Consider the following 12818-nt stretch of genomic DNA (forward strand, 5'->3'; position numbering starts at 1 on the left):
ATTACTGTGATATTGAATGGTTTGCCTTAGAAACGAACAGAGATCATTCTGTCATTTTTGAGATTGCATCTAAGTACTGAATTTCGAACTCTATTATTGACTATGAGGGCTACTCCATTTCTTCTAAGGGATTCTTGCCCACAGTAGTAGATAAATGGTCATCTGAGTTAAATTCACCCTTTCCAGTCCATTTTAGTTCACTGTTGCTAAAATGTTGATCTTCACTCTTCCCATCTCCTGTTTGATCACTTCCAATTTATCTTGATTCGTGGATCTAACATTCCAGGTTCCTATGCAATATTGTTCTTTACAGCATCAGACTTTACTTCCATCACCAGTCATATCCACAACTGGGTGTTGTTTTTGCTTTGGCTCTGTCCCTTCATTCTTTCTGGAGTTATTTCTCCACTGATCTCCAGTAGCATATTGGGCACCTACCAACCTGGGGAGTTCATCTTTCAGTGTCACATCTTTTTGCCTTTTCATCCTGTTCATGGTGTTCTCAAGGCAAGAATATTGAAGTGGTTTGCCATTTCCTTCTCCATTGGACCATGTTTTATCAGAGTAACAGTACTTACTGTTTTGTCAGAGTAACAGGCAAATTTGGCCTTGGACTGCAAAATGAAGCAGGACAAAGGTTAACAGAGTTTTGACGAGAACACACTGGTCATAGCAATCACCCTCTTCCAACAACACAAGAGAAGACTCTATACATGGACATCAACAGATGGTCAAAACTGAAATCAGATTGATTATATTCTTTGCAGCCAAAGATGGAGACGCTCTATACAGTCAGCAAAAACAAGACTGGGAGCTGACTGTGGCTCAGATCATGAACTTTTCATTGTAAAATTCAGACTTAAACTGAAGAAAGTAGGGAAAACCACTAGACCATTCAGGTATGACCTAAATCAAATATCTTATGATTGTATGGTAGAAGTCACAAAAACAGATTAGATAGAGTGCCTGAAGAACTATGAATGGAGGTTTGTGACATTGTACAGGAGGCAGTGATCAAGACCATCCCCAAGAAAAAGAAATGCAAAAGGGCAAAATGGTTGTCTGAGGAGGCCTGACAAATAGCTGAGAAAAGAAGAGAAGCTAAAGGCAAAGGAGAAAAGGAAAGATATACCCATTTGAATGTAGAGTTCCAAAGAATAGTAAGGAGAGATAAAAAAAAAAAAAAAAACCTTCCTCAGTGATCAGTGCAAAGAAATAGAGGAAAACAATAGAATGGGAAAGACTAGAGATCTCTTCAAGAAAATTAGAGATACCAAGGGAACATTTCGTGCAAAAAAAGGGCACAATAAAGGACAGAAATGGTATGGACCTAACAGAAGCAGAAGATATGAAGAAGAGGTGACAAGAATACACAGACGAACTATACAAAAAAGATCTTCATGACCCAGATAATCATGATGGTGTGATCACTGGACTAGAGCTGGACATCCTGGAATGCAAAGTCAGGCGGGCCTAAGGAAGCATCACTACAAACAAAGCTAGTAGAGGTGATGGAATTCAAGTTGAGCTATTTCAAATCTTAAAAGATGATGCTGTGAAAGTGCTGCACTCAATATGCCAGCAAATTTGGAAAACTCAGTAGTGGCCACAGGACTGGAAAAGGTCCGTTTTCACTCCAATCCCAAAGAAAGGCAATGCCAAAGAATGCTGAAACTCCTGCACAATTGCACTCATCTCACATCCTAGAAAAGTAATGCTCAAAATTCTCTAAGCCAGGCTTCAACAGTATGTGAACCATGGACTTCCAGATGTTCAAGCTGGATTTAGAAAAGGCAGAGGGACCAGAGATCAAACTGCCAACATCCATTGGATCATTGAAAAAGCCAGAGAGTTCCAGAAAAAATCTACTTCTGCTTTATTGACTATGCCAAAGCCTTTGACTATGTGGATCACAACAAACTGGAAAATTCTTCAAGAGATGGGAATACCAGACCACCTTCCCTGCCTCCTGAGAAATCTGTATGCAGGTCAAGAAGCAACACTAAGAACTGGACATGGAACTACAGACTGGTTCCAAATCGGGAAAGGAGTATGTCAAGGCTGTATATTGTCACCCTGCTTATTTAACTCACGTGCAGTGTATATCATGTGAAATGCCAGGCTGGAAGAAGCACAAGCTGGAATCAAGTTTGCCAGGAGAAATATCAATAACCTCAGATATGCAGATGACACCACCCTTATGGCAGAAAGAAAAGAAGAACTAAAGAGCCTCTTGATGAAAGTGAAAGAGGAGAGTGAAAAAGTTGGCTTAAAACTCAACATTCAGAAAACTAAGATCATGGCATCTGGTTCCATCACTTCATGGCAAATATATGGGGAAACAATGGAAACAGTGACAGACTTTATTTTTTGGGGCTCCAAAATCACTGCAGGTGGTGACTACAGTCACAAAATCAAAAGAAGCTTGCTCCTTGGAAGAAAAGCTATGTCAAATCTAGACAGTGTATTAAAACGCAGTGGCATCATTTTGCCAACAAATGTCCATAGCTATGGACAGTCAAAGCTATGGTTTTTCCAGTAGTTTTGTACAAATGTGAGAGTTGGGCCATAAAGAAGGCTGAGCACCGAAGAATTGATGCTTTTGAACTGTGGTGTTGGAGAAGACTCTTGAGGGTCCCTTGGACAGCAAGAAAATCAAACCAGTCAATCCAAAAGGAAATAAATACTGAACATTCATTGGAAAGACTGATGCTGAAGCTGAAGTTCCAATACTTTGGCCTCCTGACGGGAGGAGCTGACTGGTTGGAAAAGACCCTGATGCTGGGAAAGATTGCAGGCAGGAGGAGAAGAGGATGACAGAGGATGAGATGGTTGAATGGCGTCACTGACTGGATGGACATGAGTTTGAGTAAGCTCCGGGAGTTGGTGATGGACTGGAAATCCTGGTGTGCTGTACTTCATGGGGTTGCAAAGAGTCGGACACGACTGAGCGACTGAACTGAACTGAACTGAATGTAAGAATTAGTGCTATAAATTCCCTCACCACACTACTTTAGCGGCATTCCACAAATTTTGATATTCTGTGTTTTTGTTTTCATTCAGTTCTATGTGTTTTAAAATTTCCTTTGAGACTTCTTTGACCTATGGATAATTTTTAGAAGTGTGTTGTTCGTTTCCAATGTTTGGATATTTTCTTCTTGTCTTTCTGATATTAATTTCTGCTTCGATTCTCTCACGATCAGAGAACACATTCTGATTTCACTTCTTTTCAATTTGTTGAGATTTGAGAATTCTCTGGTGGCCCACTGGTTAGGACTTGATGCTTTCACTGCCGTAGCCCAGGGTTCAATCCCTGATTGGGAAACTAAGATCCCACAAGCCCTGAGACACAGCCAAAAAATAAATAAATAAAATAAAAATAAATAAATTTGTTGAGATTTCTCACATAACCCCTACCTTCACATTTGCATCAGTTCAGTTCAGTCATTCAGTCATGTCTGACTTTTTTCGACCCCATGGACTGCAGCATGCCAGGCTTCCTTGTCCATCACCAACTCCTGGAGCTTGCTCAAACTCATGTCCATTGAATCAGTGATGCCATCCAACCATCTCATCCTCTGTTGTCCTCTTCTCCTCCCACCTTCAATCTTTCCCAGCATCAGGGTCTTTTCCAGTGAGTCAGGTCTTCCCATCAGGTGGTCAAAGTATTGGAGCTTTAGCTTCAGCATCAGTGAAAAAACAGATATGACATATTTGCATAGCCTCCTCCATTATCAACATTCTTTACCACAGTGGTACATTTATTACAACTGATGAAGCAAAATTGACTCATCATTATAACCCAAAGTTCATAGCTTACACTAGGGTTCACTCTTGGTGTTGTATATTCTATGGGTTTGGCTAACTGTAAAATGAATGACACATATCTACCATTAGCCACATAGAGAGTATTCACCATAGTGAAAATTTTCACTGCCCAGAAAGTGCTGTATCTATACTCTCCCTTCCCCTAATCCCTGGCAACCACTAATTTTTTTACTATCTCCATAGTTTTCCCTTTTTCAAAATTTTGTGAATCATGCAGGATGCAACATTTTCAGATTGACTTTCACTTATTAATATATGTTTAAGTTTCCTCCATGTCTTTTCCTGGCTTGATAGCTCATTTTGTTTTATCATTGAATAATATTCCGTTGTCTGGATTAGCACAGTCTATCTATCCATTCACCTGATGAAAGACATATTGGTTGCTTCCAAGGTTTGGCAATTATGAATAAAGCTGCTATAAACACCTGTGTGCAGGGTTTTGTGTGGACATAAGTTTTTAACTCCTTTGAATAAATACCAAAGAGCTTGATGGGTGGATCATATGATAATACTATGTTTAATTTTGTAAAAGCTGCCAAACCATCTTCCAATGTGATTGTACCATTTCACATTCCTGTCAGCAATGAATGAGAATTCTTGTTGCTCCACATCCTTGGCAGCATTTGGCACTGTCAGTGTTCTGGATTTTGGCTATTTTAGTAGGTGTACAGTGGTAGAAATGAAAAAGTTTTAAATTCCATTTGTAATGACACAAAGACATAAATACTTAGCGATGAATTTAGCAAAAGAACAAAATTTTAAACGTCTTAAGATAAATGAAAAAAATAGTATATTCATGAATTGGAAGACTCGGTGTTGTCAAAGTGGCTAGTTCCCCCCAGTGACCAATAGATTCAGCACAATCTCAATTATATTCTCAGCAGCCTTGTGGAAATATGTAAATTGTCAAGCTGATTCTAATACATATATGAAAATGCAAATGTCTTATTGCAGCCAAAATAATTGTTGTATTGCTGAAAGTTGGAAAACTTACCCAAACTGATTTCAGGACTAAGAAATCAAAGCATAACAGACAGATTAATGTAGCTGACTGGAGCATCAGAAGTAGATCCACACTTAATCAGCATGTTGATTTTTGACAAAGGGGCAAAAGCATTTCAGTGGGGAAAAGAAGTCTTTTGAACAAACGGTACTGGAACAGCTGGATGTCCATATTGAGATGAATGAAACTTTATCTTTACTTCACATCATACGTGACATTCAACATGGATCATAGATCTAAATGTAAAAGCCCAAACCATAAAGCTTCTCAAAGAAAACATAAAGAAAAATCTTCATGACCTATGAACCGGATGAAATTCCTCAGATGTGGCACAGGAAGCAATGACCAGAAAGAAGATCAACAGACTGACTTCATCAAAGTTGAAAACTTCTGCTTACTGTGAAGAAAATGAAAAGGGAAACCACAAAGATGGAGAAAATACTGCAGAACAAATAACTGGTAAAGAACTGGCGTCCAGATTTGACAGAAAATCCTACAACTGAATGATCAAAGGGCACGTGATCAGTTCAAAATGGTCAAAAGATCTGAACAAACTCTTAGGAAACAAATGCATATGGGAATTCCCTGGTGGTCCAGTAGTTAGGGCTCTGCATTTCCACTGCAGGTGGCAGAGTTCAGTCCCTAGTAGGGTAACTGAGACTCTGCAAGCTGTAAAGCATGGTCAAAAAAACACAAACAAACAAAAATGAAGAATGCATATGAATGGGCAATGAGTGCTCAACATCATCAGTTATCTGGGAAATGCTAATTACAGTCCATGAGACACCACGGCAGTGTCTCATGATTAAGATATTTTTATGATTAAAATTTTAGAAGATTGACAACACCAAATGTTGGTATGAATGTGGAACAACCAGAACGCTCCTAAATTGCTGATGGGGACACAGAATATTACAAGTATTTTGGAAAATGTTTCACCAGTGGCTTATAAAGTAAAACACACACTTACCCTCTAACCCAGGAATTCTCCACTACTAAGTATATTCCTGATAGAAATAAGTGCACATGTTCACAAAAAAGATGTGTATGTGACTGTTTATAGCAGCTTTTATTTAGAATACACCTCTAACGGGGAACAACCCAAATGTCCATTACCGGGAGAGTGGATATACAAACTGTGGTGTATCTAATACCATGGCATCCTAGTTATTAATAAAATGGGAATGATCTATCAGTGTACACAACACAGATGAATCTCACAGACACTGTGTTGAATGAAAAAACTGGATGCAAAAGAGCACAAACTGTATGATGCCATTTATATGAAGTTCTAGAATAGGCAAAACTATTCAATGATGAAAAAAGTCAGAATATTGGTTTTTTTTTACGAGGTGTAGGATCGTCTTGGAAGTTACAAAGATACTTTTGGGGTTGGTGAAAAGGTTCTATATCTTGATAAGTGTGTGGGTTACATGGGTGCATGCATTTGTCCAAACTCATAGAATCATACGCGTGAGACTTGTGCATTTCACTCTATGCACATTTTGCCTTAAAAAATTCTGTAGACAAACATAGATTCAGAATAATACTGAACAAACAGCAGGTGTTACAGTGGAATGATGGCCACTGTTCATGACTCTTGGATCTGTGAACGACCCCCAGTTCATGGCATCTTCGCTTGGCCACCCCAAGCGTGGTGAAGGCAGAACTCTTTGCTGCCCTGACTACTTGCCCACAGTCACAAGCAAAGTTCTCCCACATTCTAGAGATGGGAGGTGCCCCTTGGCATTGCCGCCACAGCATCACTTTGCCTCTCTGTATCTGGAAGGCAGTTCACGTCTGCTCTCTCTACATCATGGGCACAACCTGCTCAATTTACACGTCCTCCGATGGGCCACCCTCCACCATGCCAAGGACCAATGTTGTGCTTCGATTGACCTCCCCCTGGGGACCACTGCCCTGCTCCTTGCAATCAGAACTTGCCTGGGAACTGGGCGTCTTCATTCCAGACACAGTTCTGTAAAGATTTCCCTGTGAAATCTGGAGCATTTTCATTCCCATGTTCATAAATCACCAAATATTCATTCAGCTCCTGCTGTGTGCTAGGTCCTGAAGATTCTTGGGACCTGCAAGTGGGCAAATCAGGGAAGTACCTTTGGCCTCAGGGGCTTACATTCTGGTGGAAGGCAGAATAATGACCCTGTTAGTATGTGACCTTTATTGACAAAAGATGTGACCTGGCAAAGGCCTGGGTGTCAAGGGTATCATTCTCTTCTCATGCGTGCGTGCTAAGTCGCTTCAGTTGTGTCCGACTCTTTGCGACACTGTGGACTGTAACCCGCCAAGGTTCCTCTGTCCATGGGATTCTCCAGGCAAGAATACTAGAGTGAGTTGCCATGCCCTCCTCCAGGGGATTTTCCCCATCCAGGGATTGAACCTGAATCTCTTAAATCTCCTGCATAGGTAGGCGGGTTCTTCACCACTGACACCACCTGGGAAGCCTCTCTCTTCTCATACCTGAGAGTAATAGCATTAACCTGACTCCCACCCTGCTAAGGGGGGGTGGGGTTGGCTAGACCCCTGAGCTCCCCGCTTGAACAACAGGAACCAGAGATTGGAGCCAATATTTGGAGAGGCCAGTTGGATGATGAAGGGTCTGAATCTGCTTGGATGTGGACGTGGGTCTTGGGAATCGTTCACTTCCTCAGGCTGCTTACAATCTTTGACCTCGTGCAGGCTCCTTCTTGCTGGGGCTTGCTCTCCTTTCAGCATTGGACACAGCCTGTACTAGACAAACACATGTAAAATTTAGGAAGAGGTGGGGTACTTCTCTTTTGAAAATTACATCAAGATTACATAATCATGTCAATTCTCCTTGTTCACCAAATCCCAGTCTTGTTTGAAGGACACCGAGGCCAACCCCAGGGGATCAGTCATGATTAGTTCATTATTCATGGCAATCTTGTTCCCCGTTTCTAATGATTAGACAGAGGTGAGCATGTGACCCAATTCTGGTTAATGAGATAGAAAGGGAAGTCTGCTGGGAGCTTCTGGGAAGAGTCCCTCCCTCCACTTCACAAGTATAGAGAGAGCTTTCTGGATGCTGGTGTGTGAGGGTGTGATGCCTGGAGCTGTGGCAACCATCTTGCAACTATGAGGTGACAAATTTGAGATTAAAAAAAAAAAAACAAAAACCCAAGGACAACAGAGTGAAAGGGTGAAGGGCACTCTTTCCCATGTTGCCTTATGTGGCAAAAAGAATTTTGCAGATGTGATTATGAATTTTGATCTTGACTCAAGCTACTGGACTGACCTCAGAACTTCTTACGTCAGTAATTCTTCTTGAATACACTTTATGGTTCAATCCACTCGGAGCTAGCTTGGTGTTCTATTACTGGTAGCAGAGACACACCCTTATTCTTCTACTCCAACCATCAGCAGTTCTCCATTCTGCTTAGCATAGAATGGAAAGCCTTAGCCTGACCCACAAAGCCTGTGCCTAACCTTTGCAGCCACACCCCACATCCCTCTGTCCTGAGCTCACTCTCTTCTCACAACACTGACCTTCAGTTTTTTCTTCCCACTCACCAGGCTTCTCGCCACCTCCAGGCCTTTGCACATGCTGTACCCTCTGGCCGGAATGCTCTCTACCTGCATCTCCCTGCAGCACCTGGTTAAGTTCTCAGATCCTTTTGGCCTCAGTTTGTATGGCCTTAAGTGAGACCTTCCCCATCTCTTCTCTTATGGCCCTCATCTCATCTGGAATTGTGTGTTTATGACTTTATCTAGCATCTGTCTCCCCCACTGGAATGAAAGCTTTATTACAGATGGCACTGGGTCTGCTGGCCCCTGGGCCTACTACTGTGGAGCCCACACAAGTGCACAGGTGTATCTTTTTAAAAAATATTTATTGGGGTATAATTGATTTACAGTGTTATGTTAGTTTCAGGCATACAGCAAAGTGAATCAGTCGTATATATGCATATATCCACTCACAGTTGTGTTTCTTTTTATTTATTTAGCTGCTCTGTGTCTTCGTTGTGGCATGTGGAAGCTTTGATCTTTAGTGGCGGCATGTGGGATCTTTCAGTTGTGGTGTATGAACACTTAGTTGTGGCATGTGGCATGTTCCCTGACCAGGGATTGAACCTGGGCCCCTAGGATTGAGAACACAGAGTCTTAGCCACTGGACCACCAGGGAAGTCCCTCAGAGTTGTGTCTTTTGAATGAACGAAACAGCTTGTGAATCATTATTTCCTGTGCATCTCCTCCACTCTACTCTGAGGATATCAGGTTTGGGAATAGCTCACTTAGCTCCGGGAGTCCTTCCTTCCTTCCCCAGACCGTCCCTTATATCCCCGTTTGCACTTGAGTCATCTGTTTACAAGTTTGTCACTTGCGTGTGTCGGACACACACACACACACACACACACACACACACTTAGTAATCTGTTAGTGTATAACAAATACACTCCCCCCAAACACACAATAGCTTAAGACAACAATAGACACTTATTAGCTCATTATTTCCACGGGTCAGAAGTCCGGCTGAAGGCTTAGCTGGGTATTTCCGGCTCAGAGTCACCAGGAGGCTGTACTCAGGTGTCCACAGGGACTGCTCGAGGCTAGAGAAACTGCGTCCCCCGCGGCTCACGTGCAAGCCTGCTCAGCTCCTGGCCTCTCCGTTCAAGGCTGCTTGAGTGACCTCACAGCATGGCAGCCAGCTTCCTTTAGATTCACGGGAGCAAGGCGGGAGCCACAGCGCCCCCTGCGACTCAGCCTGGGAAGTCACATATCATCACACATCGTCGTGTCCACTCTGCTGGTCATGGCTTAAGGATGTGAATAGCTGGAGGCGCCGTCTTGGAAGTTGGCCACCGTGCCCTTAGCTCCTCAAGAGCAAGTTCTGCTTTACTCAATTTGGGCTTCCCCAGGGTCCCGCGCAGGCTGGGGTGGAGGGTGGAGTCCGTGCCCAAATCAGAATTTGTTGAGAGCGTTAATGAACGAATACATTATTTTATGACAATGAATACAGTGTTAGCACTGACATCTTGAGCTATTGTAAATGGGCTGATATACGACAGACTGTGCCCATGATAAGAGCTCTGTGCCAACTCTTGCTGTTATCTCTAAAGATATGGTCTAATTGAATCTGATGCCCAGAGAAGGTGTTGCGTAGGCATGCAATTCATCACACCCATCAGCTCAGCCTCAGTGAAATGCGGGGTATGGAGAGTCAGTGTGGGTTTGGGGGATTTGGGGAGTAGGGAATGACTGCTCCCAACCCCTTAGCTACAGTTGAGAAAGGATCTAAAAATTAAAGACTTTGTGACGAATACATGGACCGAATGAACAAATGATTGCATTGGAGACCCTGAGGAATTCCTTGCCTGATAGTGAAATTCTATCTTCGTGGCATCCCCTGGCCCTAGACAGGTCTTGGGGAACAGAGTGCTGGGCAGAGCTGCCGCAGCTGGGCCTCGAGAGACCCAGAGCCAGTATGTCCATAAAAACCGTGTTTTCCCGGCCAGCGAAGGGGTCAGCAAGAATGGCCAGTGCCCAATGGCCCCTGTGTCATCTGCTAGGATGGTGCGGGGACCCAGACATTCTGCTGATGCTGGCGGATGGTGGTGGAACAATCTCTCAGGCTCCTTCTTAGGAGACTTCCTGCCCAATCTGTGGTGCCTGTACCCCTGGCAGAAGCTCAATGTTGTTTTGTACAATCCGGGCTCCATGGAGACCACCCAGACTCAGTTAATCCCCATTTCCTTTGCTTCCAGCAAATCAGGTTTATGGGACTCTCTGGGACCCCAGTTAAGGTAAAAATACTAGTTAGCCTCAGGGTCTGCTGGGTGCATAGTCTCAGGGTGACATTCGCCCATCATCTTTTAAATTTTTTTTTTTTTTCGTGGCTGTGCACCACACCTGGAATCTTAGTTCCCCGATCAGGGATCGAACCCACATCCCCTGCAGTGGAAGTATGGAATTTTAACCATTGGGCTGCCAGGGAAGTCCCAGTCTATAGAGTGTGTGGATGCTGTTCCGTGCAGCCTCTTGTTTCCATCTTAGCATCATGAGGTCTTAGGCAGAACGTGTCTGCACCAAGCCAGCAATAAGTCACTTAACAAAGCCCTGGAAATGCCTCTCCAGGGGAGGCGAGGCTGCTGACAGCCACCAGCGCTGAGACCAGACGATGTAAGATCTTGTACAAACCGTGTTCCTGAGCCTCAGTGTCTTCATCTGAGAAGTGGGGGTGCTGACAGCAGCACGTCTCAGAAGGCTGGGAGGACAAGGGGAAATAAGTGCCTAACCTGGTGCCCCCAAATGATGGCTCTGATGGATGTCACCGGGTTCTGGGTTAACAAACCAATCCAAGATTTGCAAGGCTTCAGCGGGCGGCAGGGACCCTCCCCGCTCCTGCCCTGGGCTGGGCCCCCACTCACCCCTCCAGAAGCCACAAGTCTGGGGGGAAACCGGTGGGTGTGGGAACAGATCAATTACATCACAGTGTGAGGTCTCTGTGCTTTCCAAACTTTCCATCATGAGTGTTTATTGCTGTGATAATGGGGGGTGGAAGACCCAAAGACCAAACAAACAGCATGATGAGAGAGAAGCAGAAATTGAGAAAAGGGCCAGGGCTGCGCTGTGCACTACAATAGAAGACAGAATCTTCTTGACATGGGGTGGGGGGGTGATGGTTAGATGATGCCCCAAGGAGGCCTCCTCTGGGAGGTCCCTTGGAGGCCTGCGAAGAAGGAGAGATGGGCCAGACCCTGGGATCAAAGAGACAGAGCTGAACCTCGGGGTAACAGCTTGCCTGCCACTTGCCAGCTGTGGAGGCTTGGGTAAGAGACGCCTCAGTGTTCCCCTCTGTAAAATGGGGATGATGAAGGTACCAGCAGCCCCTCCACCTCTCAGGGTGGTCGTCGGGATGAAAGGAGGGAACAACCAACAGTGCTTGGAGCTGAGCCTGGCAGGGTGGGCTCTACACTCAAGTTTTATGGATAAATAAGAGTGGAAGCCCCGCCCACCCGCACATGTCCCGGGGACGCCTGCTAGCCCAGGTGCTTGTCGGTGTAGGCCTGCAGCTCGTGTCAGGGAGTCGCCCCTTTTCTTCATCCTCTCCCCTGCCTGCAATCTGCTTGTTGCAGGGGAAGTGGGGATGCTAAGCAGAGTGTTGCCCCTAACGCCCCACTCTGGTGATGGCTGAGGCCCCTAGAAGGCAGAGTGGGGGCTTTGCAAGCCTCTGTATGTGGTCCCCTACTAACAGGCTGGGGAGCACCGTTAGGGTGCCTGAGGTCTCCAGCGACCCCTGGTTTGGGAGCCTCTTCCCCACCAGGGCCCTGCCCTTCCCTGAGCCCTACCAGTCAGCTGGGGCTGGTTTCTGCCCGTGGGGATCTGGAAGCCCCTATACAATGCCAGGATAGCTCAGACCCCCTGGCATCACCGCGAGGGGGGCTGCCCATCTCCTGGGCACCTCAGCCTCTGTCCATGCCCACAGCACCTGTGGAGTGGGCAGGGAGGGGCTGCATTGAGAGAGGGGAGGGTGCAAGGCCATCTGAACCCCCCAGACGGGTGAGTGAGTCCAGGCCTCAGTCTCCTGGTTTGTCCAAGAGTCTATCAGTGCCCCCATGTTTCCGAAAGTCCAGGAAAACACAGCTCAGTGACATGTCTGCTACACAAGGGGGTGGCAGGTGGGCAGGGCGCAAACGGCGGGGGCAGGTGTCAGGCTCCAGCCCCGGGGCTCTGAGCCACCTTTCTGAACACTGACAGCAGCGGCTGTGAGCCCCTCCAGGCACCCCTGTCCTTGCCTCCCCGGCCGCATGAAGGGACCCAACCCAGTTAGCACTCCTCTGTAGGGATGTGGGTGCTTCTCCGAGAGAACTGGGAGCCTCCTAGTAAGCGCACCCCTGCAGCCTCCCTTCCCCACCTGCCTCACTCAGGCTGCAATCAGAGAAACAGAACCAGCAGGAGATCTATGTGAAGAGATTTATCGTAAAGAATCAGTTATGCAACTGTGGAGCTG

The sequence above is a fragment of the Odocoileus virginianus genome, chromosome 2 (genome assembly GCF_023699985.2).
Source record: "Odocoileus virginianus isolate 20LAN1187 ecotype Illinois chromosome 2, Ovbor_1.2, whole genome shotgun sequence".
In the NCBI taxonomy this organism is placed as follows: Eukaryota; Metazoa; Chordata; class Mammalia; order Artiodactyla; family Cervidae; genus Odocoileus; species Odocoileus virginianus.